The following is a 14,713-nucleotide window of genomic DNA, read 5'->3' on the forward strand; positions in this document are numbered from 1 at the left end:
CCTGCGTCAGTTAATCAGTTATGCTATACATGCTTTTCATTCCAGCATTTTACAGCGTAAGCTGTTATGGGCTCATTCCAATAGCCTTTTCGGTTCGCGATGGTGTCCGCCGCCGTTGGGGACCGTAACCACTATCGCCGGAAATGCGAAAAAAGGACCCGGTTCCCACCGGAATGGCACCCGCGCCCGCTGCGTGGGAGTCAGATACTCTAATACTGAGCGACTGCAAGCGCTTTCTATCGGGCAGCGGGAAAAATGCCCTATAAACAACGCTCCCTAAGCAGGCGCACAGGCGCAGACGACCCAAGCCTCTGCCAGTACGGTGGCGCCATCTAGGTAAGGCGCCTGCAAACGCAGCGTGCGCAGGCGCAGACGACGAGATGCGATTCAGACGAGGCGCGCAATCAACGCGATTCCGCTGTGAGATGTGCGCCACGTATTCTGGATACCTCTTCGGTACACGTTATGGCGTCTTCTCGCAAGGTACGAACCGCTGCTGAAGAAGCGAATCGTAGAGCTACGTGCGCGCTTACAACCAGGCATCATCGGGCTCAGCAGACTGCTGTGCAGAGAACATTACAAGCCACAGCTCGCCGTCGACGCCGGGCGGACGGTTCAGATCGTTCTCGTGAAAACGAGACGAAGAGACTTTGTCGCGAAGACCCTGGTGTGCGTGGTGCCGAAATTGCAGGTATACTCTTGAGCCGCTCCACCAGCTTACGCTGTGACTGTGCTGCGTAAGCCGCGCAGGCCTGTGACTTTTTTGTAAACATGTCTTTAAGTTTTTTTCTCATCCTGAAAACTTATTTATCTACCTTGTACCACCCCCTATGCCTGTGACGGATCCGGTCGTATCAATCCCTTCCCTGCTATTTTCTCTTCCTTTCTTTTTTTCTTTTTAAATTTTTTTTCACCAATACTCTAATCATCTCTTGCTTATCTCGACTGCTGACCGATTGATGTTTCCTTCAACTTCAAAACCAAGCGCTTCAGGAAGGTGCACGTCACCTACGTGTCTCAGTGGGTGAATCCTTTCGCCTTCCATTTGGACGTGCTGAGTGGTCTCCGGATTTTTGCTGTATAGCATACACATGCCTCATCTTGTTGCGAGTATTTGCTCCGGCATATTTTTGTCCCTTGGCAAGAAGCTTGAGATTGAAAAGGCCAGGCACTGCCCTTCGTGTTATCGGACAGATTTTCCCTTCTAATATCCTTCTTATCATTCTTTTAAATCTCCATGGTCTTTTTTGTTTCCACTCCTTGTATCCAATTCACAGTCTCTGTTTCTCTCACATTTTTTTTTCATGACTCCGGGTTGTCTATTTACACTTTCAATTACCCTGTACTTGGTTGCCAATTTTCTTTACTTCTTCCTTCAAAGTGAAATACGAAACACAAACGTGCAGTGCATTCGTGAAGCTGGTCATGATGACGGTGATTTAATGGCATCCCCTTTGAAACGGGGCGCTGACAAATAGCCACCTAGCCTGCTTGATTTAATCAGTTATGCTACACATGTTTTTTTTTTAATCTTGCATTTTGTATACATCTCCTTAATCTTTTTTTTCTCTCTCCCAACGTTCCACCTGCACTAGAACGGTGTGCGCCCCCTGGCCATTCTGCGCTGCAGCCGTGAAACAAGGACCGAAAACCAACGTACTCTTTGCAATTCAATTTTACGCTCTGTTTACTTGTACTCGGAGAGTATTTTGCCATGGACTGGTGTCGCGTCACTTAAAAGATTTGTCGCCTTTACGGTGACACGTAATACACTGCCGTTGTCGAAGCATCAATGCGATATGTTGCACGCCCGCACACGTTTCAACACCTGCCGTGGGACCAGGTGCAGTTTATATCCGCACCCAGGAAGATGAAACGATATCGGCTAATTATGTCCACTCACTCCCGATGGTGCGAGTCGCCGCCATTCACGGAACAAATCGCTGAGTGGAACAGAAATGAGAGAGAGAGATCAAGTTTATATACAAACTCCGTTTTTGTTCCAACCGTCAACTTTACCTCGAATGCTGTATCTAAATTCATAGGAATTGAGAAATCGTTTTGCTCGGTGGCCGCTGCACTGCATTTCATGAAGAACTGTCGCAATAAGAAAGAAAGAAAGAAAGAAAGGAAGAAAGAAAGAAAAAAAGAAAGAAAGAAAGAAAGAAAGAAAGAAAGAAAGAAAGAAAGAAAGAAAGAAAGAAAGAAAAAGATGTTGGCATCTACAGATTATTGTTGGGACCAGATATTTTATTTAGGCCATCAGCTTGTTAATTTAAAAATCACAAATTTTGAATGTTATATATATCAAGTAAAGTTTGTAACCTTAAAGCTCACGAACAAAAATGATATCGCAATTTGGTAAAACTCATCTAAAGGGGGCAAAGTTGGCGTATTATTCGTAAACCTGAAGTAGACCTCTAATCCTTGACTATAATTTTTTTTTCTAAACACACTCAAAGCTTTGAAGCAGTCTGTCTACTTATACACAATATTACTCTACTTAAGACGTTCTGGCATATACAGTTGACGGAAGTGTGATATCAGTGCCGTGCTCTGGAGGGGTGAACTTGGCGCTCTATAACAGCCGAATCTCGATGATGCTTGATCCAAACTTCCGGGTGATACAAATTTTGAAGAAATAAGGAAGAAAGAAAAGAAACTTCAGTCTAGAATGCGTTCTGTTTGGAGATGAAATGAACGCTCTACCACGCCGCGATGGACAACACGAATCTGTGAGCAGTCGTGACACCTCACTGATCAAGAGGATTACAGTCGCGGCGTACAGTGGCGAAGTCACCGTATGTAATCATTGGTCTTCCATAATCCCGGCGGAGACAAGCACTCTTCAAAAGAGCTCACTGGGACACGCAATGTGTTCCCGCGACGTAGATCAAGGAACAAGCGCAAAGTTTTGCACAATTCCGAATTATCCATTCCACGACATCGAAGAAATAAAGGTCTGGAATGTAATCTGGGAATACCTTAAAGGAGATGTTCTCCTAGCTTCTTTGCGGGGTACATTGATTTGTTGCGTTTTCTCCTCACATCGTCGCTACACCTAAGGTTATCCCTTCTTTAACGTCTGTGTCTGTTGGCTGCGTTGATACATCGTCAACATATTCCGACTCACCCAGTCTTTCTTTCTGGTGCGTATCACTTCGTTCCTCATCGTTCACAGCTGTTCTACAGCATGCTAGGCGGGCTGCAAGGGTTAATCTCTCTATATACACAATTATCGGATGATACGAACATGCTTCTATGTCCCCAATGTTCCTAACGCGAGATTTTCCTTTATTTCTTCTTTGATGTATTTTATTATTATTATTATTATTATTATTATTATTATTATTATTATTATTATTATTATTATTATTATTATTATTATTATTATTATTATTATTATTCTCTATAAGCGGGATCAAGATTCATATATGGCATTCTTGGAAAAAAGCGCCTCCGACCGGCCGGCAGAATTTTGGCAGTATATCCGTAAGCGCTCCAATAAACATGGAGAGGGTTTTCGCTTACTTGACTCTAGAGGGGCAGAAGTCCAATCAGTCGCGGATTGTTTTGCAGCCCATTTCTCTTCCTTATATAAAGATGCAGGTTTCAACGCTGATGTCAGTCAGCAGCACACGACGGTTCCTACATCTAGTGCGGTGCTGTTTGATGAAGAGTTTGTCCACGAATGCCTTAGGCGCTTGAAGCCTTCCCTATCCTGCGGCCCTGACGGCATCCCTTCCGCAATTCTAAAAGCTTACGGCAGTATATTTGCTCCTGTATTGACATCTATATTTAATAACTATTTGACTACTTCCACTTTCCCTCGCATGTGGAAAACTGCTCGTGTTTTTCCTGTATTTAAGTCTGGATGTAAATCAGATGTGTCGAATTATCGCCCAATTTCTCTTCTCTGTGCTACGTCCAAGATTTTTGAGCTTGCTCTTCACAACATATTGTCTTTTACTGTGAAGAACTCGCTCATTCCGAATCAGCATGGATTTCTCACCGGCCGCTCCACTATCACAAATCTCGCAAGTTTCATGACACAGATCTCCACGCCGGTACTTCAAAGGGGGCAAGTTGACACCATTTACTGTGATCTCAGCAAGGCTTTTGATGTAGTCAGCCACTCGCTGCTTCTGATCAAGCTTACGCACCTTGATGTTAACTCGTCAGTTGTGAATCTCTTGCGCAGTTATCTTCTTGATAGATCGTGTTATATTAACGTCAATGGCCAAACATCTTCTTCTTACTTGGCAACTAGCGGCGTCCCTCAAGGGTCAGTATTAGGACCACTCCTTTTTTAATTTTTATTAATGACGTTCTTTCTGTTATTCGGAACTCTTCTTTCCTTCTATATGCCGATGACATCAAGATTTTAAAGAAAATTCACACTGTTGATGACTGTCACGCCCTGCAGTCTGACCTGTTTTCCTTTTCTAAATGGTGCAAGGATAATAACCTTACCTTGAATGCTGCTAAGACCAAAGTCATGACTTTCACACGCAAAACAGCAAGTATTTCTTTTTCTTATTCTATAGATTCTGTGCCGTTGTGTAAGGTCTGCGAGATCAATGATCTTGGTGTACTTTTTGATGCAACCTTACACTTTTCGGCTCACACTAAACGTGTTGCAATGCGGGGTATGCGCTCTCTTGGTTCTGTATGCAGACTATCGAGGGAATTCAAGTCTCCTACACCGTTCCGCAAATTATACACAACCATCTGCCTTCCTCAACTCGAATATGCGTCGGTCGTCTGGAATGGCTCTTCTAGATCCAACAGTGACATTATAGATCGTGTCCAGAAAAAGTTTCTAAGCATATATAATCACCGCTTTGCAAACCTGGACATTGCACCCTGTACTAGCACTGTTGGATTGTCATTGCCTTCGCTTCGCGACCGACGTAATCGCGCTGACCTTCTGTTTCTCTTTAAACTCCTTCACGGTAACCTCACGTGTCCCGAACTTCTCAGCTGTGTCATGTTCCGCATCCCACGCAAGATCACCAGAGAACATAGACCTTTCCATGTGCCTGCCTGTCATCACGAACACTCAACTGTCCACAGAATACAGAATCTTTATAACGCTTACTTTCGTGAACTTGATATCTTTCATAACTCCTTGTCATCGTTCTTGTCCGAGCTTTGCCTTGTATTATAATATCATGTATTGTTCAAGTGTCCTTCTCCTCCTTTTTCTTTTGTATTTACTTTGCGCTTTGTTGTCCGTACTCTCTTCTTTTCACAATTTTTATTTTTATTCATTTATTTTTTAATGATTTTTCCCTGAGTGTCTTGTTTTTGGTTTGTAATGTATGCGTGCGCCAGCACTCAGACCTTAGGGTTGTTCCTGGGCACGTTAAATAAACATGATTATTATTATTATTATTATTATTATTATTATTATTATTATTATTATTATTATTATTATTATTATTATTATTATTATTATTATTATTATTATTATTATTATTATTTTCGGCGCCAACTTAATGTTTCGCTTCGCACCTTGGTGGGCATAATCCAGCGTATCCTCTTCTAAACGCAACAGATATTATTCAAACGGACCAGATGAATGTGAAACGAAAAAAAAAAATCTGCGACTAGCCCGTATTATAATTGGTAGATCGAAGTTGGCCACAAGCTAAAGCTTCGTGTCAACTCCGGATCGATGACACTGCAGCGGGAACGCGCCTTTGACGTCACTTACGCTGAGCTCGTGTAGGATAGCCATCGGACCATCTGGCCGGCAACGTACTATATAGCGGAGGGGTCGCAGCGGGTGAGCGGTACGCGAGGTGTTGCGGTATCAGCCAGACAGCGCGATTGATAGAACTTACGCAACCTGTGCGTGTTTATATGTGGAAGTACTATACGTTGGACGCCGGGGACTGCGCCGTAAAACAGCAGGCGTTCCCCATTGTTACCTCACGTACGTATGCGACCTTTTTTTAACGCAGTCTAGCGCAAGCTGAATGAAACCTCTTCTTCCTCTTTGAGCGCTGCGAGATTAATTAATGTTTCCTACGTGTCGAGCAGCTCGCGGCCTAGGGCCCTGTTGGTCTACCCCTTTATTCAGGAACCACCCTCATATATTAAAAGGAACTTGAAGTCCATATAGGTTGTCTGTGCAGACTTCCTATATCGCTTTGCCTTGTTATGTAGTTCTTTTGTAGTGTTATGTAGTTTTTTTTTTTTTGCCTGCGTGATGTCTATGTATAGTACGATGCCAATGAACACAGGTCATGAAGAAGGTTATTTCGTTAGGTCTATAGTTGTTGGGGCCCATAGACATCCCAGCCAGTTATTTGAAGAAACTCAATAGATATTGGCCGCAAAATGTGTAATGCAATGACACTATACAGATCGACTATACGAGATTGACTCGTACGTATCTCTATAGACAATCTGTGGGCGCAGAGTACTGTGGGAGTGAATGATTTGAAGCAATGGTGAATGACGCTCTCTTTCTTATAGGCATCATCTTCGGACCGCGACCTCCTCCAGGCATTTCAAGGAGGGCATCGTGTGCTGTGCGGAATTTCTTTATCTCGTGTAACCGGGTGTTAAAGCGCTGACAGTGCGCATGCATTTGAATGGAATGCCTTTCACTCATAGCGCCTTAGGCCATCCTACAGGAGTTAAATAGAACAGCAAAAGCACATATGCTTCTAACGTCCCCACCCTGATCCTCCAGCTAGATCTAATCTAATCTAGATACGTATATCCTATCTGGTCTTATTGTTATTAGCATTAATTTGTCTACTTCAAGCGTTTTTAGCATCTATCTATCTATCTATCTATCTATCTATCTATCTATCTATCTATCTATCTATCTATCTATCTATCTATCTATCTATCTATCTATCTATCTATCTATCTATCTATCTATCTATCTATCTATCTATCTATCTATCTATCTATCTATCTATCTATCTATCTATCTATCATGTGTGCGTGGATTCGGTGTGTCAGGGTCGCTGACGATGACACTTGAGGGCCATGCAAACCATGTACCGCCCATTGCGGCTTTGCAATGCTGTCTTCGCAATGCTGAACGACATATTTCCGATTATAACAAGAAACTATCAACATGCAGGTTGCTTTCAGCCTAATTCATTTTGGCCTGGCCCGCGGCCACATAACCCACGGCGACGAGCAGTTGGAATGCGGGCATAATTTCTCCTCGACTCCTGCAAGCCTCATAAACAAAACTCGCAAAAACGTATACAGGCACAGATAGGCAGCTCAAGCCTATTTTTCTGCGGCGCTTCTGGTTTGTTTTACATTTGCTTATTTCTGCTGAGCTCGATAGTTCCCTTTTTTTCTTTCTTTATTTCGTTTCGAGTGCGGAGGGACGCGCTAAATTTATTCGGCATTCCCGACACCAATCTTGTCTCGAGTTCAAAGAAGTAGCCGCTCGCCCTAGATATGCAAGCTTCTCCTATGCATGTGTGTCTATTTCTCAATTTTCAATGATCTGCCCTCTTTTCCCCCTGTACGGGTTGGAAAACAGGGTTCCTTTCCTGTTAAGTTTCCTACCGGTCTCTGTGTATACTATCTGTATCTCTCGTGGTTGATTTTGAAAATCGTTTATCAATATTTGGAATAAAATCTATGCAGTAATTTCTTCGAGCACTTTCGAGAAGAAAGCCTGAGGCATGGTGAAAAAAAAAGAAATAAAAAGAAAAAACTTTGCGAATCCCACGGGATGTTGAAGCATGGTAATACGAAGTACCTACCCGCACAACAGATGTTAAGAATTAATTAATTAATTAATTAATTAAGTACTTATTTATTTAAGGAAGCACTGCCAGTCTTAATACCAGACTTTAGGCAGGAGTGGCCAATACGTGGGAACTAATTCAATACAGAAAATTTAGGTTTATAAAAGGAGCAATGTGATATGTAGAGCTAACAAAATGCAGTGGAAAAAGGATCAATGGTTCAGAACAAAAGCCCGAATGGGATATAGAGTAAACCAAAGTAACATAATACTACAGCAACAGCAAATACCACCTATATAGTTTAATGAGTACTGACGAAACAGATACAGGTACCGTACAGAAAAATAATGTCGAATACCGAGTAGAGCCACTGCGTACCATATTGACACGTGGACACTTGTTTATATTTCTCGGGGGACCGCTTTGCTCCTTCTAACAAATGTTATCGCTCATCGCAGGATGCGCCTACATGTATCGGTAGTTTCTCGAATGTTATCGGTGGTTCTATCCGCTGTATGCTGTCACCGAACCTTGTGTAATCTGATTGTATGCCCAACGCGAATTGTTTAGTGCTTTCTGGAATACACGCGGGCAATAGCGATTACTTGCTGCTGTGTTCTTCACCGTCACTACTACGTGACAATATTATGCTGGGAGACAACATTGGCGGCAGATACCACATAAACGTTCATTACGTGCATATAAATGCTAGGTAGCCTGGTTTTGCTTAAGATGTAGTGATGGAAAAATTATTATTATTATTATTATTATTATTATTATTATTATTATTATTATTATTATTATTATTATTATTATTATTATTATTATTATTATTATTATTGCGCAAGAGTACAAACGCTCTATATAGCTGTGTTCCTGGGCGTTGTAATAAACGCTTGATTGCATGATTGATTGCAAGATTGATTGGTACTGTTTCATGTGGGAGAACGGCAAGGGTTGATGTTATACTCGACACGCGTTTAAGTGACAACGCTTGAAGTACCACATGCTTGCTGGGTCGAAACGTCCTTTATTGACGTTTTTATGCTACAAGTTTGACTCGTTTATGTTCAGATAAAGGTTGGTCGATGGAACCAATGACGGAACCATACCGAATGACGCGTAGAGAAGGGCTACAGCAGAGGCCTATGAAGACTGAAGACGGAGACGCGGCCGCGAATCTTCAGATTGCGAAGTCCTCTTGCGAACGCGTGATAAATGACCCCCCCCCCCCTTCCATGTGCGTGCCGGTAGCATTGTGTCCCAACTTACGAGGTCTATCCCCAGTGCCTCTTTCATGAGTGCGAGGAACCATTTGTTTGATCGGTTCAAAGTGTCGGTATCACTAGTTGTCTTTCTGCCGATAACAGATAAGTAATCCTGAATACATGACGCTTGCGGTTTGACATGCGATGCGCTTGCGCGGTACGCGTGTAGCGCTCGGCGCCCAACATACGATACAGTAAGTGTCACAGACGGCCCTTTTCGCTTTTCACGGCGATGCAAGGACGGTTGGTTTCAGCTCAGCTCGACAATGTTAACACATTTACATTCCTTGCAACGTTGGAGCTCACTGAGGTGCCGTTATAACCATTTTATGTCACTATTTTGACGTTTGCGAGTGAAACAGGCAGATAAAAAAAAATTGTCGCAGTTTCACCCGAAAGGCGAAGCATCAATTGCGATAGCAAATTAGAAGAGAGCTATACGGAGTAAGGATAGTAGTTTTATCAGCTGTATAAACTTAAACATGCAGCAGCACCAGCAACGCGCAGAACTGTTGTCGACGCCGTCGGCGTTTTGCCCGCGTTCGCGTCAAACGCGCGCGGCGTTTTTATATACATAGGCATTTGGTGCCGCAGCTAAACGTCGCCTCCCCCCCTCCCGTCCCCCCCCAACCTTTCGCGCGACGGAAAAAGTGTGTGTAAGTGGTTCGTGTGGAAAGGGAAAGCATGGAAAAAGTCGCGTTTGCTCTCTATATAGGAAAAGGAGGAAAGAGACGCTTAATTCTGCAGCCATTCAGGGAGCACGGCCTAGAACGCGCGTTTGCTCTCCGACGTGCGTTCGCTCCCCGTGAAAGCGCGCGTCCCTCGCGCCCTTTCACTCGTACATACAGCGTCCGGAGCGCTTCGACGATTTCTTCGCCGTGGGCGTCATACGGAACCTCATGGCGACGGCGACGTCGACGGCAGAAATCCGCTTTGGAGTGTCCATATAATTGCTATCGCAATAAAACGAGTTGCTGTTCATGAAAGCGTGCGGTACGAGTCGTATTTCTTTTAGTTGCGGAAAAAAAAAAATCCACGATTAGAGACGCGCTGCTCTGAGCTTCCGTTACAACATATTGTCTTTCAAATTGCATTGAGTGTACTCATTCACCCATTGAATTTAAAGGTCTGTTTGTTTTGGAGACAGCTGAAACACACCATTACACGCGAATGATGGCTGCCATGATTTGTTGCTTTATTACGCAGAAAAATGATGCGTTAACTTGCGCCACCTTGGAGGCTAGAATTCAGCCATACTCACTGATCGCTCCAGAACATGCTACACCTTGAAAACGTCTTTCACTGCTACCAAGTCGACGGCTCATTTCGTAATTTAGTGCCCCTTTAACTCATCACTCATTTCACCTGATGCCCAATAGAGTACGATTTCGTCAAGCGGTCTGTTTGCCTAATTTCCCGGGGCTTGGCATGGATGCCTGGCTCTTCGGTGCTGTTGGGTCGGTCGCTATGTCGGCGGATATATTTGTGGATGTATAAAGAAAATTTATATATGAAGGTAATCCCGAAATGGCTTGTACGGCGGTAATCCCTTTTAGACTGAATTTTTACAAATTGTCTGTGGCAGAATGCATAATTACATTCTTTTAGCCGAATTATTCAAAGAGGCCGATATTACTTGCACGACCATTCGAAAGACGTAATCAGGTAATGACCAAGAATTCACTAATTAACTACTTAATTATTTTATGGCAAATATTGCAATTTACGAATTGTAGCCGGTGAGTTTGCAAGGTGTGTCCATTTAGAATGAATTTTCAATATATGACACGAGTTTAGAGATATTCATTCCCAAAATGTGCGACGAAATACATAGGCGTTCAAGTTACCTTTGTGCTTCAATGCATAAAGGAGCGTTTTGCTTCTGATTTTCTTTTAACAGCGAAGCTGTTTTAAGCCAGCCGTAATTTGTGGTTCGTATCAAGAAACTATCATCATCATCATCAACGAGGAAAGAATTAAAAGAAAATAAACTTTCTTGCCGAGCCAGGAGTCAAACCCGCGTACCTACGGTCCGAAGGGGAGCGTCGTAACCACTAGGCTATACAGCCACGCTTGCCGAACATGCATTTATGCGAACCATATGATTGCGTTCGAGCGTCGTCGTCTTCGTCCACAGCTGGCGCGTTCGCACGCGCTCGTGCCAATGCTCTGCGAGGTAAAGAAGAGGTTTTGCGCGCTATGCTCGGGAGAGAGATAAAAAAATGCGAGCGAGAGAGAGAGAGAGAGACGCATTCACGGAGCGGGTCTGCTAGAACGCGTTGTCGGCATTGCAACGTGGTGGAACGGAGTGTCCGTGTTGCAACGCGGTGTCGGTGTTGCAAGCTGCGCTATGGAACGCGCAGTGACGGCCGTAAGTCCGAGACGCGCGAAAAGAAATTGTCATCATCATGAGTAATAAGATGAAAAGTTCGTGCGCACTTCCGGAAAATGCTGGGCTACGATCGCCCAGCTTCGCTGTTTAAAGCGTTGCGCGGCCGAGTGCAAGGTTACCATTTTTTTTATTATGCGTGGGATTCTTTATCTTATAGATTTTTAATTTTTTTTAGGCAAGTGGAACAACAGTGCATTTTTACCGCGAGTTTGCCCCTTTCGGAGGCAGTTGCCACCCTGCTCCTCGCTTTCCCTTTCCTCTCAATATATATATATATATATATATATATATATATATATATCAAAACAAATAGTAATAATAAAGGCGCATACCTCGAAATTCATGCACTCCTCAAAATTGGTTCTGGTGGGATATGCCTTGCAAACTGATGATGACTGATGATGATTTATTGGCATCCACATTGAAACGAGGCGGTGATAAATATTCACATCGCCTGCTTGAGTTAGTCAGGTATGTTACTCTTGTTACTTGCAAGACACAAACGCTCAGGAATTTCACTAAATGTAGCCGCAAGAAATTGCATGACAATAAACTTGAGATTTATGCGGTGGATAACCAGAAACATATTTCATGAAATTACACTTTCAACTGCGTAAGATTACACAAAATCGTATACGCATCGCCGTTAGTTGTAAATCATTTAACTCCAACCACTTTACTAAAGCTTCACTTAAGATAGGTTCCAACATGTATATTTCGTATTCACATTTAAAGTGATGTTCTGTTGCGCTACATTCAAATTCAAGGCGATGTGAAAATGAATGTTGGTCTTTGTAATGTGTCATTTTTGCCATTAGGTGTGTACCGCAGGGTGTGTGCCCGCTCTTGGCATGCATGTATCCTTCAGAATGAGTATACAAGCCACTGTGACACAGGAGGTATTCAGAATCCCTAAATGTTGCTTGGTACGTGTTGTACACTTTTCTTTACAAGCACCTGTAATCCCCATTCTTACCTCTACATTTCTCCATATACATCGCCCTCGCCCCGTGACGTCACTGCGTAGACGACTCCCACTGCGCAAGCATTCACCTGATTTGGTGTTTGCATTTCGACATGCGTTGTGAGTGAGGTAGCGCGTAAACATAAAAATTGCAAGAGAATACACAACGCACAGGATTAAAGTAAACGCAATGCTACACACATCTTCGTTAGTTGTATCGAATTTAGTTAGATCGCCTTCGCCCATCCGCGGCAGCGGCATTGTGTCAGCCTTTCTACAATGCTGAATAAAGCGTTCTGTGGCAATTTGCGCGGACATTCAATAAACCCAAACTTCGGTTTAGACTCTTTATGCGCTCACACAAAGCTTCATTGTATATAGATTCCAACTCGTTGGATCTGCTACATTTTTTATCTTATACGTGGAGCAGGTTGTTAGAGCTGTTGGGAGTGAGTAACGCCGCGGATTAAGTGATGTGCGCGCAAAACTTCTTCTTTCTGTTGTTTTACGTGCCAAAACCAGTTCTGATAATGAGGCACGCCGTAGTGGAGGGCTACGGATTAATTTTGACCACTTGTGGTTCTTTAACGTGCACTACAACGCAAGCACACGGGCGTTTTTGCATTTCGCCTCCATCGAAATGCGGCCGCCGCGGCCGGGATTCGATCCCGCGACCTCGTACTCAGCAGCGCAGCGCCTTAACTGACTAAGCCACCGCGGCGGGTGCCGAGCTAACTTTGTAACAGTGATCAGAGGTTGAAAAACGGTCACTGGAAGAAAAGCAATGCACTCGGGTCAATACCACGTGATTGAAGTGATACGACGAACACGTATACTGGTTCGACAGCAGAAAAAAATGGCGCGGACTAATCTCAACAGGACGTGGCGCGCCGTATCATTCAAATCACGCAATGACTCTTGCATTTGTGCTGACAACGCGAGGTACGCGGGGTTTGTTACATACCCAACAAAATGTATAGCATGTGTACCCGCGATTGCACGCTGGATTCGAAAGCAAACGCAATCGATACCCTGCGAGGCGTTGTATATAGTGAGTCACTACACTATGTGCTACGAGGGCTCGGAAAGACGGCGGAACGTGTAGCATTGTGCGCAAAACACATGGACAAAAGAAGGAACACGGTTTACACACACGAAGCGCAACCTCAACAGTTTATTGCCGGAAGAACGTGACCATATGTATAACTTGTCACAGGCAGTACTGCGCATCACATCAAAGGAGGAACCACACCGACAAAAGATGTCAACACACGCGTGTCGTGCCATTCAAATACGCTATTTCCTTAGCTGATAAGGTGATAGAGGCCATGCTAATACACTTTTTTTTTAAAGTGGGCTTTAAGTTTTTAAGTTGCAGTGGGCCTCAATAATGAGTCGTGTCATCTAATCATTCGACTTTTCAAGGATCATGCACTTTTCGAACCTTGGTCTGCAACGGAATTCATCACAATGAAGTGCCAGCCACCCTCCCGTCTTGTTATTTACGTTGTTTGCATGCTCGTGGAGCCGGTCATTGATGCAACTGCCCGTTTGTCCTACATAAAAACGCTTGCATGATAAAGGTATCTTATTTACTACGCCAATTCGTTTTGGTGATTCTTCACACATGCTTTCTTTTCTTTCCTGTTCGGGTTAACCATTTTGCAGACTTTTGCAAGCTCATTCGGCGCGGAAAACACGACTCGTACGTGAATGTAATGTAGGCGTATTATATAAGATACCTTTATCATGTAAGCGTTTTTATCTCTATCACCTTATCAGCTAAGAAAATAGCGTACTTGAATGGCAATTTTTTTGTCGGTGTGGTTCCGCCCTTGATGTCATGCGCAGTACTGCCTGTGGCAAGGTACAAATATGGTCACGTTCTTATGGCAATAAACTGTTCATAGTTCGCGCTTCGTGTGTGTAAACCGTGTTCCTTCTTTTGTCCACGTTTTTTTACGCGCAATGCTACACGTTCTTAATGGAATAACCAACAAGCCCAAGTGGAAACCCTATGGCGGGACACTGAGCCGAAGGCGACGTGAGACTTAGAACAGCTGACAACTACTACAAGAACACAATTTAACAGCCGAAAAAGTTTTGTTGTCGTATGCTTCTGTTATCAAGCTTGCATACAATCTCTATTATCAGAAGTCACCGTTTTCGTGTGTAGTTGTCATTAGGCCAGTTCTTAGCCTGCTGCCTTCTTGTCTTATGCCTTCTGCGTTCCACTCTTCAGCTCCACTTCAGCAGTAGATACGCACTTTCCCACTAAAGGCCGTGACGGCGGACTTCTGTCTGTGTTGCCGGGCTATTTTCGGCCCGTTTACGGAACTGATCATGCTTTTGC

Source organism: Dermacentor silvarum, chromosome 8 (genome assembly GCF_013339745.2).
Source record: "Dermacentor silvarum isolate Dsil-2018 chromosome 8, BIME_Dsil_1.4, whole genome shotgun sequence".
NCBI classification, from domain to species: domain Eukaryota; kingdom Metazoa; phylum Arthropoda; class Arachnida; order Ixodida; family Ixodidae; genus Dermacentor; species Dermacentor silvarum.